General features: G+C 42.2%; 1 long non-coding RNA gene across 1 annotated transcript; it reads right to left on the bottom strand.

The window, feature by feature from the left end:
• Window positions 1-1,340: 1,340 nt before the first annotated feature.
• On the bottom strand, window positions 1,341-10,383 carry LOC147755750 (uncharacterized). The gene is made up of 4 exons (XR_015326568.1): window positions 9,299-10,383; window positions 2,948-3,201; window positions 1,750-1,974; window positions 1,341-1,537 (listed from the first exon to the last, which is right to left on the bottom strand). It is a non-coding gene; the product is annotated as an uncharacterized LOC147755750 (long non-coding RNA).
• Between the last annotated feature and the right edge of the window lie 1,176 nt (window positions 10,384-11,559).

The raw sequence follows: 11,559 nt of genomic DNA, 5'->3' as shown, positions 1-11,559 counted from the left end.
TATCTGTTGATTTCACTGATCTTTCTCCTTTTATTTATAGGATACTTTTAACCTTGATTCATCATCTGCAATATTTTGCGTTTACCTAGAAGGTTTCTTGTCAGGTAAGCAATATATCTTCGGATCACGAATTAGGCTATAGAAATAATAGATGTTACCAATACCATAGGTGTCTTTTATTGAATTTTAACAGAATCACAATTATATTAATTTCAGCGTAAAAATGAATTTTTCTTTGTTGCAGGTAGCAGCCGGGAGCAAAATGTTGCGTTAAGATATAGTGATGATAGTAGATGTAGTGTTAATGCCCTTACAATTAGAAATCATAATACACCATAAGATTATCTTATAGTATCAATATATAAACGTTTTTTAGAATCCATATGTGCAAATTAAAGATTTATATTTTCATCTTTATGGACAATGTACCGGTGGAGGCTTTTAAAAATGTTAAATATTAATGGTAAAATAGTCAATAATAACAAAAATAATTAAAAATATTTTCACGTTCAACGTTATTATCACTTTTGTGATAACACGCAGTGTAATTTTTAGGACCCTCAAAGTAACGATTCAATCAAATCATAAACAGATACAGCAGCGTTAGATAAACTGAGGATGAAAATGCGTCCTCAACAGACGCTAATTTTAGCTTAAAAAAAAAAGTGGGACTTTTTCTTAATAAGCACATTGTACTTATTGGTCGTTTTTGGTTATTTACAGTAAAAACAAAAAGCCCCTTTATGAGTTATTCATTCACCTATTAGACTTTGTACGTGCACCATTTTAATAACTAGCTATCAGTGTAATTTAGGGGAACTTGTCCTATCCCATTTGAAAATTCTATAATAAATAACTAGGAAGCAAGGCCAAACGTTCTACAAACAGATCACCTTTTTGCAAGATTCCAGTGCTTTCTCCTCCTTGGCCCCAGTTTGACGGGCAACTTTGGCGAGTTGCATTGTAGACAAAATTAACTGCATTGTGCCACAGATCAAGCATGAGCAGCCGTCAATATCACGGATGATGGCCTAACGAAAAAGAAGTGAGGCTGGCCCGATGTGTATTGCTTACGTATATATCCAGTATGTAGTTCAGAGAAGAACGGCAGCTTAAGGCCACTGTGGTGACACAAGCCCAGTCAATAATGAACCGTCCCTATTACGTTAGCTATTGGAAGGTACAGCCGTCTCTTCTTTTTCCGACGACGTAACAGATACACGCGGACTCACGGCAGGGAGCAGTGAGGGGTAACAGAGAAAAAAACAGGATGCAATTATGAGAAAAAGACCTAAGCATACGAAACTCGTCAGCGAGCTATGTTCTCACCTTCACAAGGACCAAGTCGATCAGGAAGCCTCAAACACACATTTATTCATTCGATAACGCCCTTTTTGGTTGCTCAGCAGCGATCGCATATTCTCATAAAAAGTCCAACTGCGATTGATATTTAGAGCAATGACGACATCCAGAAGCCGTTTACTAACATCCTTAAATGTCGATTGCCGACGAGGAGCTTATTTAACGGGAATCTGGTCTGAAAAGCAAAAAGGCCAAAGGATCATTTGCACACCATAACGGGAGATTATAAAATAGCTGGGTTGATATTGACCGACCAATAGCGGCTGCCATCGAAGGCCGCTGTATGGTCTGTGGCGGAACCTGTTCAATTGGATGGTGGCGACCAAAGCTCTAGTGAAGTAGAAAAAGTTAGCTAACCCTAAGAGCTAAGAAGAAAATAGGACCTACGTGATATTTTTGTTTTTGTATGAATGTATACTGAAAGCAGTAGTTTTCAGTATACATTGTTCCGTGGTGACTCTGCAGCATTTTTTGCAACGGTACTTTATTAGATTTGTTTCCGCAGATTGTCACCGGATGGCCGAAATGAAGGAATCGGAAGAAATCCTTCGATTACTTCCTTGCCGTTTACGGAGGTGCGGCAGGTGGAAAGACGGCAGAACGGGGGCTGCTCTAGAAGAAGGGGAGCAAAAAGCGGAAAAAAAGATGCATACAACGTAACGTGTCAATTCAGTGGATGCCACAGCTTCTCTATGATCTCTCTGCCTTCGCTAGCTGAACTAAGGGTTTCAGGGATGTGTCTCTAATTAGAGTTCTCAAACCGGGCATTTAATATCATATGAGTTCGTATTCGATTAAGTGTATTTTACGTAATCGTTTATACCATGCGTAACCGGCTAAGCTACTGACGTTTGATGGATTACGCCAGTGAAGCTTGAATTCATATCGCAAAAGTGATAGAGGACATGAAGAAGTTCGTTTGAGTGTTTGCAAAAGTCGGTGCATTGAACGGGGTATAAATTTGCGAGTGTTTAATACCTACATCTATTATGCACATACAATTAATTTTGTATAGAGTTTTAGAAGGTTGAGAGCTAGTGCATTATGCAGACCGGACTCTACTGCTAGGCTACTTATCTAGCACTATGGGACTTCCGAAACTTTGGATTCTGTATGGTTGGCTCTCGCTTTCGAACTTACTCTAATAGCACTTCAAACGAAAGCTATAGAATTTTTATCTCTGCATTGCCTATGATCGCCCACCCTAAGATGTACTAAGAGCAAGTTGCGGAACTCCTCATTGTACAATGCCATACAAGGCCTGTTAATAAATGGATCATTATACGGACAGGGGGCTATAATCTGCAGCTAGAGGATTGGAAGAGCTGTTTACATTGTCTTACACGAAAACATACTATGGCTTTCATTTGCGCAGTTGTCTTTTTTCGAAGTCTGGGATCCTCGAACATGCGAGAATGCCAAACATTGAAAATAGGCAAGAGCATTTTAGCAACACTTACAATAGACGCGAATACGTCATGTGACTAGAAGAAACAGCCTTACAGTTTAAGTGGTGCGCAAGAAGACCCTATGACAATTTGGTCTATTTAGCCTCAAATTAACTCGATCAAATGGGACTATTTACATTTCTGCATAATGTCAGTAAGTGATTATCCAGTCATGTTACAATCGTTGCAGAATTCCGAAAAGTACACGTAATAGAGCTGCCACGGGAACAAGAAGCAGGGCGTCAGCATAAGAAGCCACTAGGAAAAAAAAGCAGTGAACAGTTCCTCGTTTCCCACGAGGGTACGTCGTCGAGACATCAAATAATCGATGATAGAGTTCTGTCGCAACCAAATGGGTGAATTAACGTCAAGATCCCACCTTGTGTACAACCTGAAAGTAGATTACAGAAGCTGAATGTGCTTATTCGGCGTTCCTATGGCGCTCACCGTGGTCCCGTGATTGCCCATTTAACAACTTGGAACGTGTGGGTCTATTATGCCAGAAACATTACACTGTTTCAATGATCCTTCTTGATCAAATGTCAACTGTTAAATACACGCAATCGTTGTTATGTCACATCTCATTTTTCTAATCGAGACTGTTTTACCTTAAACGATGCCCCACAGAGCACAAACGTGTATCTAGTGATATAATTCCCATCAACGTATTTAGACCCAAGTGCGCATATGGGTTCTGATGACATGGATAAATAATGATGATGCCTCTGAACATTCGAGTACATTAAAGTATGATGGCAAGGCGAGAAAGTTCAGTTGGCTTACAAAAAATTATTAGCCCTACTGAGATAATTTTCCTGTCAGGAATTACAGACGATTTATTAACCAAAAAAGCATAGAATTTTAGTCTAGTAAAGCAGCCCCAAGGAATATAGTTGAAGCCAGTGAGACCGCCACCCCTCAGTTAACCTTTTAATCATAAGAGTTCTAAGATCTTTTGTTTACCTAAACGCCGCATATGCCGTAGTAATTTAAGTCAGAAAACTTTCGGAGGTTGAAAGGCAAGAATAATATACGATGTTGTGAATACTAGCTTGTCAAGCCCACGGGAACGCTTGTTACATTACGTTATCATCGTGGTCTATGGCCTGGAAAAACTTCGGGCTAATTTGTAGCAAAGTTGAATTTCAGAACAGTGCAAGCAGACATGCGACTTTTTTATGTTAAAGTTATTCCCGATATTGGTGTAACGTGTTGTTTTGGTTAAACACAAATTCTATCGCGCTGTAATAAGATGCAAGAATTGCTGGCTTTTATATGTCTGATTTTGTGACAGCTTTTGCAATATCGATAGCTATACTTTGACATAATAGTCTTACTTCGTTATAGACTAGAATAGTTACATGACGAAACTTGCAGTGGCCCAATTTGCCAATGTGTAATGGCTGCGGTGCGTTACTTCTGGGCTAATACACAAACTCATCAAAAAAACGGAAGGTACAGCACACAACCAAGAATTTTGCAAAATCAGACAAAATCCTTCACAGATGCCAGTATACAGGATATAAAATAGTTACGAAGGAAGAAGATCTAGTGCTCTCGTGTATATCAGCTTGATGGCGCCAAGTTATCAAAACTGCTTCGTGTTTCCAGCATCACCGAGCCGGTTGACCGCGTGTTTGAACAATCGACATCGCTTGCTACCCTCATGAACTATGCTATAGTGACGCGAGGTGCTGAGAATGTTCTTCGAGAGCCCATCAGTTCCCTATATAACAAATAAATGTCGGAGACGGTCGATTAGGACTGGTGCTGCCATGACACATTCTATGTTCTATAGTGATACCAACACAAGGCGCTCGCTTACCCGTTTGCGGCATAGGCTCTTTCATCAAGATTCCTAAGCGACGACGGTCTAGCCCCACCCTCCCTTCTGGTTCATCCCCATCTGACGAACCCGCGTTCGATTCAGGAGAACAAGCCGCACTTCGGCTACAATGTTTTTCTCGGTTCCACTCGTCCCAGTATCAGTAGTAGCAATAGTATATCGCACGATAGCACAGGCAAACAGCAGGAAAGGCAGCAGGATGAAGTTCCCATTGCCGGCATTGTCACGTCGGCGTCGCTCGTGTTTCGTCCTCAAAAATTCTCTATTCAGACAGGGAGCAAGTGTGCTCGCGGTACAACGCACCGCAACCACTTTTTTAGCCCAATCTCACACGTTGCTTGCCTAACACAGAGCCTCAGTGTGCCGGCTACTAGAGAAAAGCTACAGATCCCGCCCAGTCGAGCCAATATTCAGAGCACACAACGCACAACAACTAACTGACCTGAGTGACAACTCTTCCACTGCCGGCGCCGCCCCGCGGATTCGGATTCAGGACCTCAGGCTCACAGCGGATATTGGTCCCACCTGGCCATAGCCATCTTCTTTCAGTAGCGTGCTCATAGGACAAGCGAACACTAAGATCACACGTGCCGGCTGTAGCCGTCAGCTGAGGATCGAGCCAACACCCACGGTGCCCCTGGCAGCCGCTTGATCGTTTTTCTACGCTTCGCTATTCGCACAAAGTGAGATGGTGTAAAGCAAAAAGGTGCAGACGGATGTATCCTCCAGAAAGGGAAACGGGGCAACGGAGAGAATCAAAGACACACAGGACATAGGCGCCAAGGGAAACTCATCTGTTGTCGCGGCAAGGTTCCGGCAACTTCGGGCGGTCCGCCACCGCCCTTGGTTGAATGCCGATAGTGCTTCACACTCGGACAGCGATTGAGACTTGGTAGCTGCGCCTTGCGCAACAGTGCAGTCCCACGGTCGTACTAGTCTATTTTTATGAAATGATTCAGCAGCCATCGATAATCGATAGGGTTGTAGAGTGAGGATGTATGTGTTGTCCCAATTCGGTTCGCTAGATCGCCTGGTTGGTGGGGCAACTTTCTGCTTACCGGCCTAGCCTTCTTTAGCTTCAGTTGCAAAGGTCTAGCGAGCAAAGGACCTGGACGGTTTCTTCTGTTTTGGCTCGTCCTCCTCTCCTTCTCGACTCCCACAGAGGCCGATGGGGTTTGGCAGATTGGGATCAACCCCATGCGAGAACTTTCCTTCAGATTCCTTTCTAACTTTCTTGGTTAACTACAGCCCCTATGGTCCTGTAGACACAGGCCTCGTCGTACTACAGCTACTATTCTATCCATCCTCCAGTAGTTACACTAACGTCTAAGACGGTAGTTGGAATTCTCCCGGTTGTAAAAACTCCATAGCGACTTCACACATTGTTTTTATACCTAGTATAGTGTAAGTATAAAATATCGCTTGAAAATGTTGTAGTCATGATTGACTTTAACTACTCTTCCATACTATATATTGTGTATGTTTGATTTTTGATGCCAAGAGATTATCGAAATCGTATACATACATTAACATACCGCTAACTTTGAAATCGCCAGTACCTATAAATTAGGCTAGCTCGAACCGGAACGCCTCCTTCGAGAAAGTACACTACGATTAATCGAAGCTTGTCCCGGTAGTTTCAACTGGTAAGTCGATTACATCGTATTTCGGTTCTTCTTTGGCACTCTAAGAGTGCCAAAATCTCGACTAATCTTGTCATTTCTGTTTGTGCCCATTTCGGATAACACCTTGGACGCAAACAATCTTCCCTGGGTGTAAGCATCCTGACTTCCTGTCCCTTCTGCAGAACGTCTGCATTTAATGCGTCATGGCCATTCTTGTTTCGAGTTCAGCATTGTCAATAGTGGGATAGTGATTGACGTATTTACGTCAAATGCAGCGCCATCTTGTTAGTCTGGCCGTCTGTTTTGCCTGTGCTTAACAACTGCATATTCTTGCTGAAGATACTGCATGTTCTCTCTCGGTACAACGTCAATGAACCGTTTACCGGATGTGTCTTCATAAATGTATATCAGGCCTCTCTATTTTCGAACTAACTCGGATAGGAGTTGAATTCGAACAAGCTAGCAGCGATAGTAGCAGACTCGCAGGTCTCCAAGCGTTTGCCAAAAACAGTTCTGATCTGAAATTTATCCAGAGCTTATCTAGCAGTGTGTAATTAGCGCATAAGAATAGCCTGTCTACTGACACTTTCAAAATGAAGACGATTAACTCAACTTTGTTAGCTATTGACAGGGGCAGGACATGCAGCCGTTTGCGCCGCGCTTATATAGCCCTAGACATTTAAATATTCATACATTAATGTGAGTTTAGTGCAGAAAAACATGTCTTCATTCTCTTCATGATGTCTACCTATAAAGGCTATGCATAAAAACTTAATTTTAGCGAATATTATGGATAGCGAAAGTCACGTAACTGCAATCACTACATAAAAACAAGGATCAGATTAAAGTAAAATAGCTCTGCTCAACCGAACGTTACGGTTGGATGCGGGAAATACGCTACGGAGTTAATGAGGATATTAGGACAAGCACGCGCCATGGAGACGGCTCGTCAACAACTGGGGTTCCTCTCTTAGGACAAAGTGGTGCAAGATTCTATGCCGTTTGACCTACAGTTCCCGGGAAAAGGCCTTAAGAAAGATTCGAGAGCGCTGATATCGGTAACCGTTGGCTACTTAGCGACAGCGAAGTTTTAGAACTTTTAATGGAAGCATGTAAGCCTGGGTTTGCCTGCAACCCATACATATGCTGCTAACAAACAAACTATCTATTGAGACTCGAACTATATCGAAGTAGGACTAATAGTCTACGCAATCCGATCGAACATTTGCACTTGGCCTGACAAAAATGGTTCTAGAAAAATCCACAGATACATTTTCTTTCTTTGATATAGTAGAAAAACAGAAACTGATGGCTCTTTTAAGGGGCCGAACACGTGTCATCTACTTTGGTTACCTTGAAACAAAGGCTACGTGGCCTGTACAAGCAAGGCCTCGTCAACATCTGCCTGCCATTTGTATAACGAATATAAAAAAAGAATAATATATATGCCAATTTCTAGAATGCGTTTTTGGCTTAAACTACACTCGCTGGATTTGCACAGAACCATCCAAGACAACATCAAATTCGTGGAAAAATATCCCTGCGCAACCCTAAACTAAAAGAGATTGTGAGCAAACATAATGAGCGTAACGTTCAATGATGCTTTAATTTGTTTCGCAACTAGTTCAGAGATGTTGTCCGTTTGTTTATCTCAGTTAGGGTCTCCAACATGAACCGTGTCAGATATAAGTAGTAGTACCGATATATTATTAAGCACAAAACTGACACGAACTAAGCAAATTATCAAAAAATACTTTGAGCTAGGGCATAACAAAATTCTAATGGGAACATATTAAAAACATTAGTTGCGTTTTAAGTTTAAGCCCTCCGCCTCATAACTTTGAAGATAATTATAACTTCGCATCAACGATTACCGAAGTGCGGTTGCGTGCAGAGTCCTTCATTTAGTGTTTAGAAAGTTACTAATGAACAATATCACAAAAAAACAGCTCTGCCGGTATAGACGAATTCATATTTCGATATAGGCTATATGAGCCTGACAAGGTTCAAACCTTGGTGATAACGATCCTTGGAATTGAGTTGTCTCAAATATCGAAAGGATTGTTAATTTCTTTAGGTACATCGTATCATCCTTGGAAGAAGCAGGCACAACATGTTGGAATCGCGGTACTTTACGTCAATATTATCTTCAGTGCCTGAGAAGCCCAACTTCTGGACTGCGCATGCTATAATATCACTGGCTATCCTCAAACAACATAACAAGCTTCCGTAATAGTGAAATTTGAGGGACTCTGTAGCCAAAAACCATGAGACGCTCCAGCCCAAGATTGCGCCAATGATTAAAGAGCTAGCATGAAACGCTTACGTTTAGGTACCGCTGCTACATGGCTTGCTAAAGGCTGGCTTGCTAAAGGCCAACTTGCCAAAGGCTAGCTGTGTGTCAGTTCATTGAGACAATCGACCGCTTTATTAAGGAGGGTAAAAAATACAGAAAGTCTTTATTGATTACAACGTTACGTGATCCGTCGGCGTAACTAATATTGCATCAAAATGAAATAGCAGAAGACGTGCGAAGTGTGACACAGGCAGTAAAAGTGCCCGACCAAAAGAAGTTCGTCGTGACAAAACTCTGCTGTTACGACCCGTTAAGAAAAGAAACGCTTCCTTAAGATAACGATATAAAGGAACACGACGTAAAACAGTGCAAAGAAAAATATACGGGGACAGGCGAAATGAAAAGCAGTGGGAAAGCAAACAAGTGAAAGCAGGCTGTAATGTACTGTTCCTCGTCGGCTCTTACTGCTGCTCTCTGCACAAGGACCAAGGAAAGCGCTACAAAGGACGACTTTGAACTGTTGGGCTGCAAGGACGTCTGCCCGTTAGGTTCAATGTCGTCTCGTTGCTGCCCCTCTAACTTAGCTCTATTTTTTTTCCAGAGCATTACTCTCAGTGTGTTTCCTCACTTACATCTTCATCTTTGTTCGACTTCTGGGCTCAATTTTCCACCGTTACCCAATACCCTTTCCCTTTGAATGAGAAGTAACAAATCACTTTACCTTAGCAGAACTAAAGTTCATCTGCTCTAGACTCCCAGCGGTCTGCCGTTCACAGTTCAACCGCGGCAATTTCCTCAAAACCTCCATTATCCCTGCCAGTCACTCGTGCTTCTCTAGCAGCCCACTTCTCGTACAATTACTATCCGAGCAGAGTTTCTGTTGTGCGCGTTCTATTTTTAGTACGCAGAGACGAAAACTCCAGCTGAATTTTTCGGTCTAAGAGAACAACAACCAAAAACTCAGTTAGAGAAAGTAGCGTGTTTAAGAAATGGTGGATAGCTACTGGTTTTCGAAACCTGCTCTATTGCTGTCGGAAGTCTATGCAAGTAGGGCCCGTTCCGGGTCCAATAGCGGCGAAGACAGTATGCATTGGAACTGAAGGGGTTTGCTACGGGCGGCTTCCTTATTTTAGATATTTTGTCAAATATGATGAATGAGTTTCAATTTTCACTTGAGACCGTGCGCTTGCGTAGCCGCTGCTTTTTTGCTGCCATTCCTATTCTTGGCATTCCCGCCCGTCTGTTTTTTCCGTTCTTTTTTCTCCCTCTAATATCTTCTCATGTTTCCAGTCTCGCTTCGTCCATTGTCCTTATAGAACGATGGGGCCATGGGCTAAGCGGGGTCCGATATGTTCCGTAGTGGCAGCGGCAACGCAAGCTTGCATTGTCTGCGCTGCTACTAAGTCGTTGATAGCGGCTGAGCAAAAACGCGATCCAGCTACTAAAAAAAACTGCTGGCAAGTGCATAGACGCACGGGGTGTAGGGCGAGGCAACTTTAGGATCCTGAGCCAATCGTGACATATTGAAAAAGACGTGACCATCTTTCTGTTCGCCAGAAACCGCTGCAGAATGCCTACAGTGGAAAATTAATTAAATCCACATTGAGCGATATCAGCCTACTACAGAAACAAGCGCGACCGAGTTGCTTAGTTTTGCTGCGCTCTGCGCTAATACGTGGGCGTACGATAGAGGAGAAAACGGGAACTTGGACGATGCTTCTGAAAGCGGAGTTGATTCAGCTGTTTATGAGGTACATTCAGAGGTTTTACAGAAAATTTAGCAATAACATTTTAGGAACTTGATTTTCCGGCGAAGAAAAAATTACTACATAAATAATTTCAATGAATCCTTATTTTCCTAGAGGAAGATACATTCACACGTCGTTACTCAGTAATTTTTCAGAAACCCATGTTTTGAACTTCTAAAAAATAGACATTTTGGACATGCATAGAAAATATTATATTCAAAGATATAATATGGGTGAAAGTTTTCTTACATGGGTTGTTATCAAAAAATACTTGTGACTAGATCTTGCGATTTCTAAGACCACTTACCTGATCGGGTAAATTATTATAGAAGTAGACTCAAAGGATCTTTATTTTGCAATAAAAATCGAAAAGGCACAAAGATAAATTTATTATTAGGAACTTAAATTTGTTTTTTGAAGGCAATGATAAAATAAAGAACTCTTACATAAACGGTTCTCCTCCAATAAGATACCGTCAGCAAAGAGCGTTTTACGAAATTTGAGATTATTTTTACGATTCGTCATCCAAATGATAAAACCAGGATTACTCCTGTCCGATTCCAATGAAGAGCGGATACAAACGATAACGCTGTAACAAAGCCTCGCAGAGGTACCTGTAGCAGATAGATATCTGTATATATATATAGCCTTCGCCAATATCCTGTAATAACCAATAATATAGCAAACAGCAATATCCTGTCACGTGTAAGATGTCGTCATCTAGATTACGTGGCATGTGATGCGTTTAGCGTCTGTGTAATGTTGCCCGACCATGTCCGCCCCATACTTTTATGCTTGGTTTGTACACGCAAACCAGTTGAAACCGTTTCACAGCGTTCCTCGTCACTTACAGATCTTTTAATGAGCCAAACTAGACTGAACGAAACGCAAACTTGAAATCGGAGTGAGCAGGCTGTCAGCTCAGCACATCATCGATCCTATTTGACGCGTTGCAGGATGGCTGTGTCTCTCCTCACTTTTGCCATTTCTGCTGTAACTGTTGTATTTTCGTATTCAGCCGTTCGCTTAATAGGCAAAATCCTTGCATCTCCCCGCTTTTCTCTTCGGTACAACGGTCTCATCATGTCGTCGCTGGCCAGCACTGCCACGGCCGTTGCTACACGACCAGTCGTTTATCGCCCGGGTGTTTCGTCCTTCTCATAGGACGCATCCGTTGCCCGTCACTTCCCTTGAACGAACGGCGTAACCTTCCCGAGCACATGTTCGTTCGTCC

The sequence above is a fragment of the Varroa destructor genome, unplaced genomic scaffold (assembly GCF_002443255.2).
Source record: "Varroa destructor unplaced genomic scaffold, Vdes_3.0 BEIS01000004.1, whole genome shotgun sequence".
NCBI lineage: Eukaryota > Metazoa > Arthropoda > Arachnida > Mesostigmata > Varroidae > Varroa > Varroa destructor.
The sequence above is the reverse complement of the archived record's forward strand: the minus strand, read 5'-3'. Positions and strand labels throughout refer to the sequence as shown.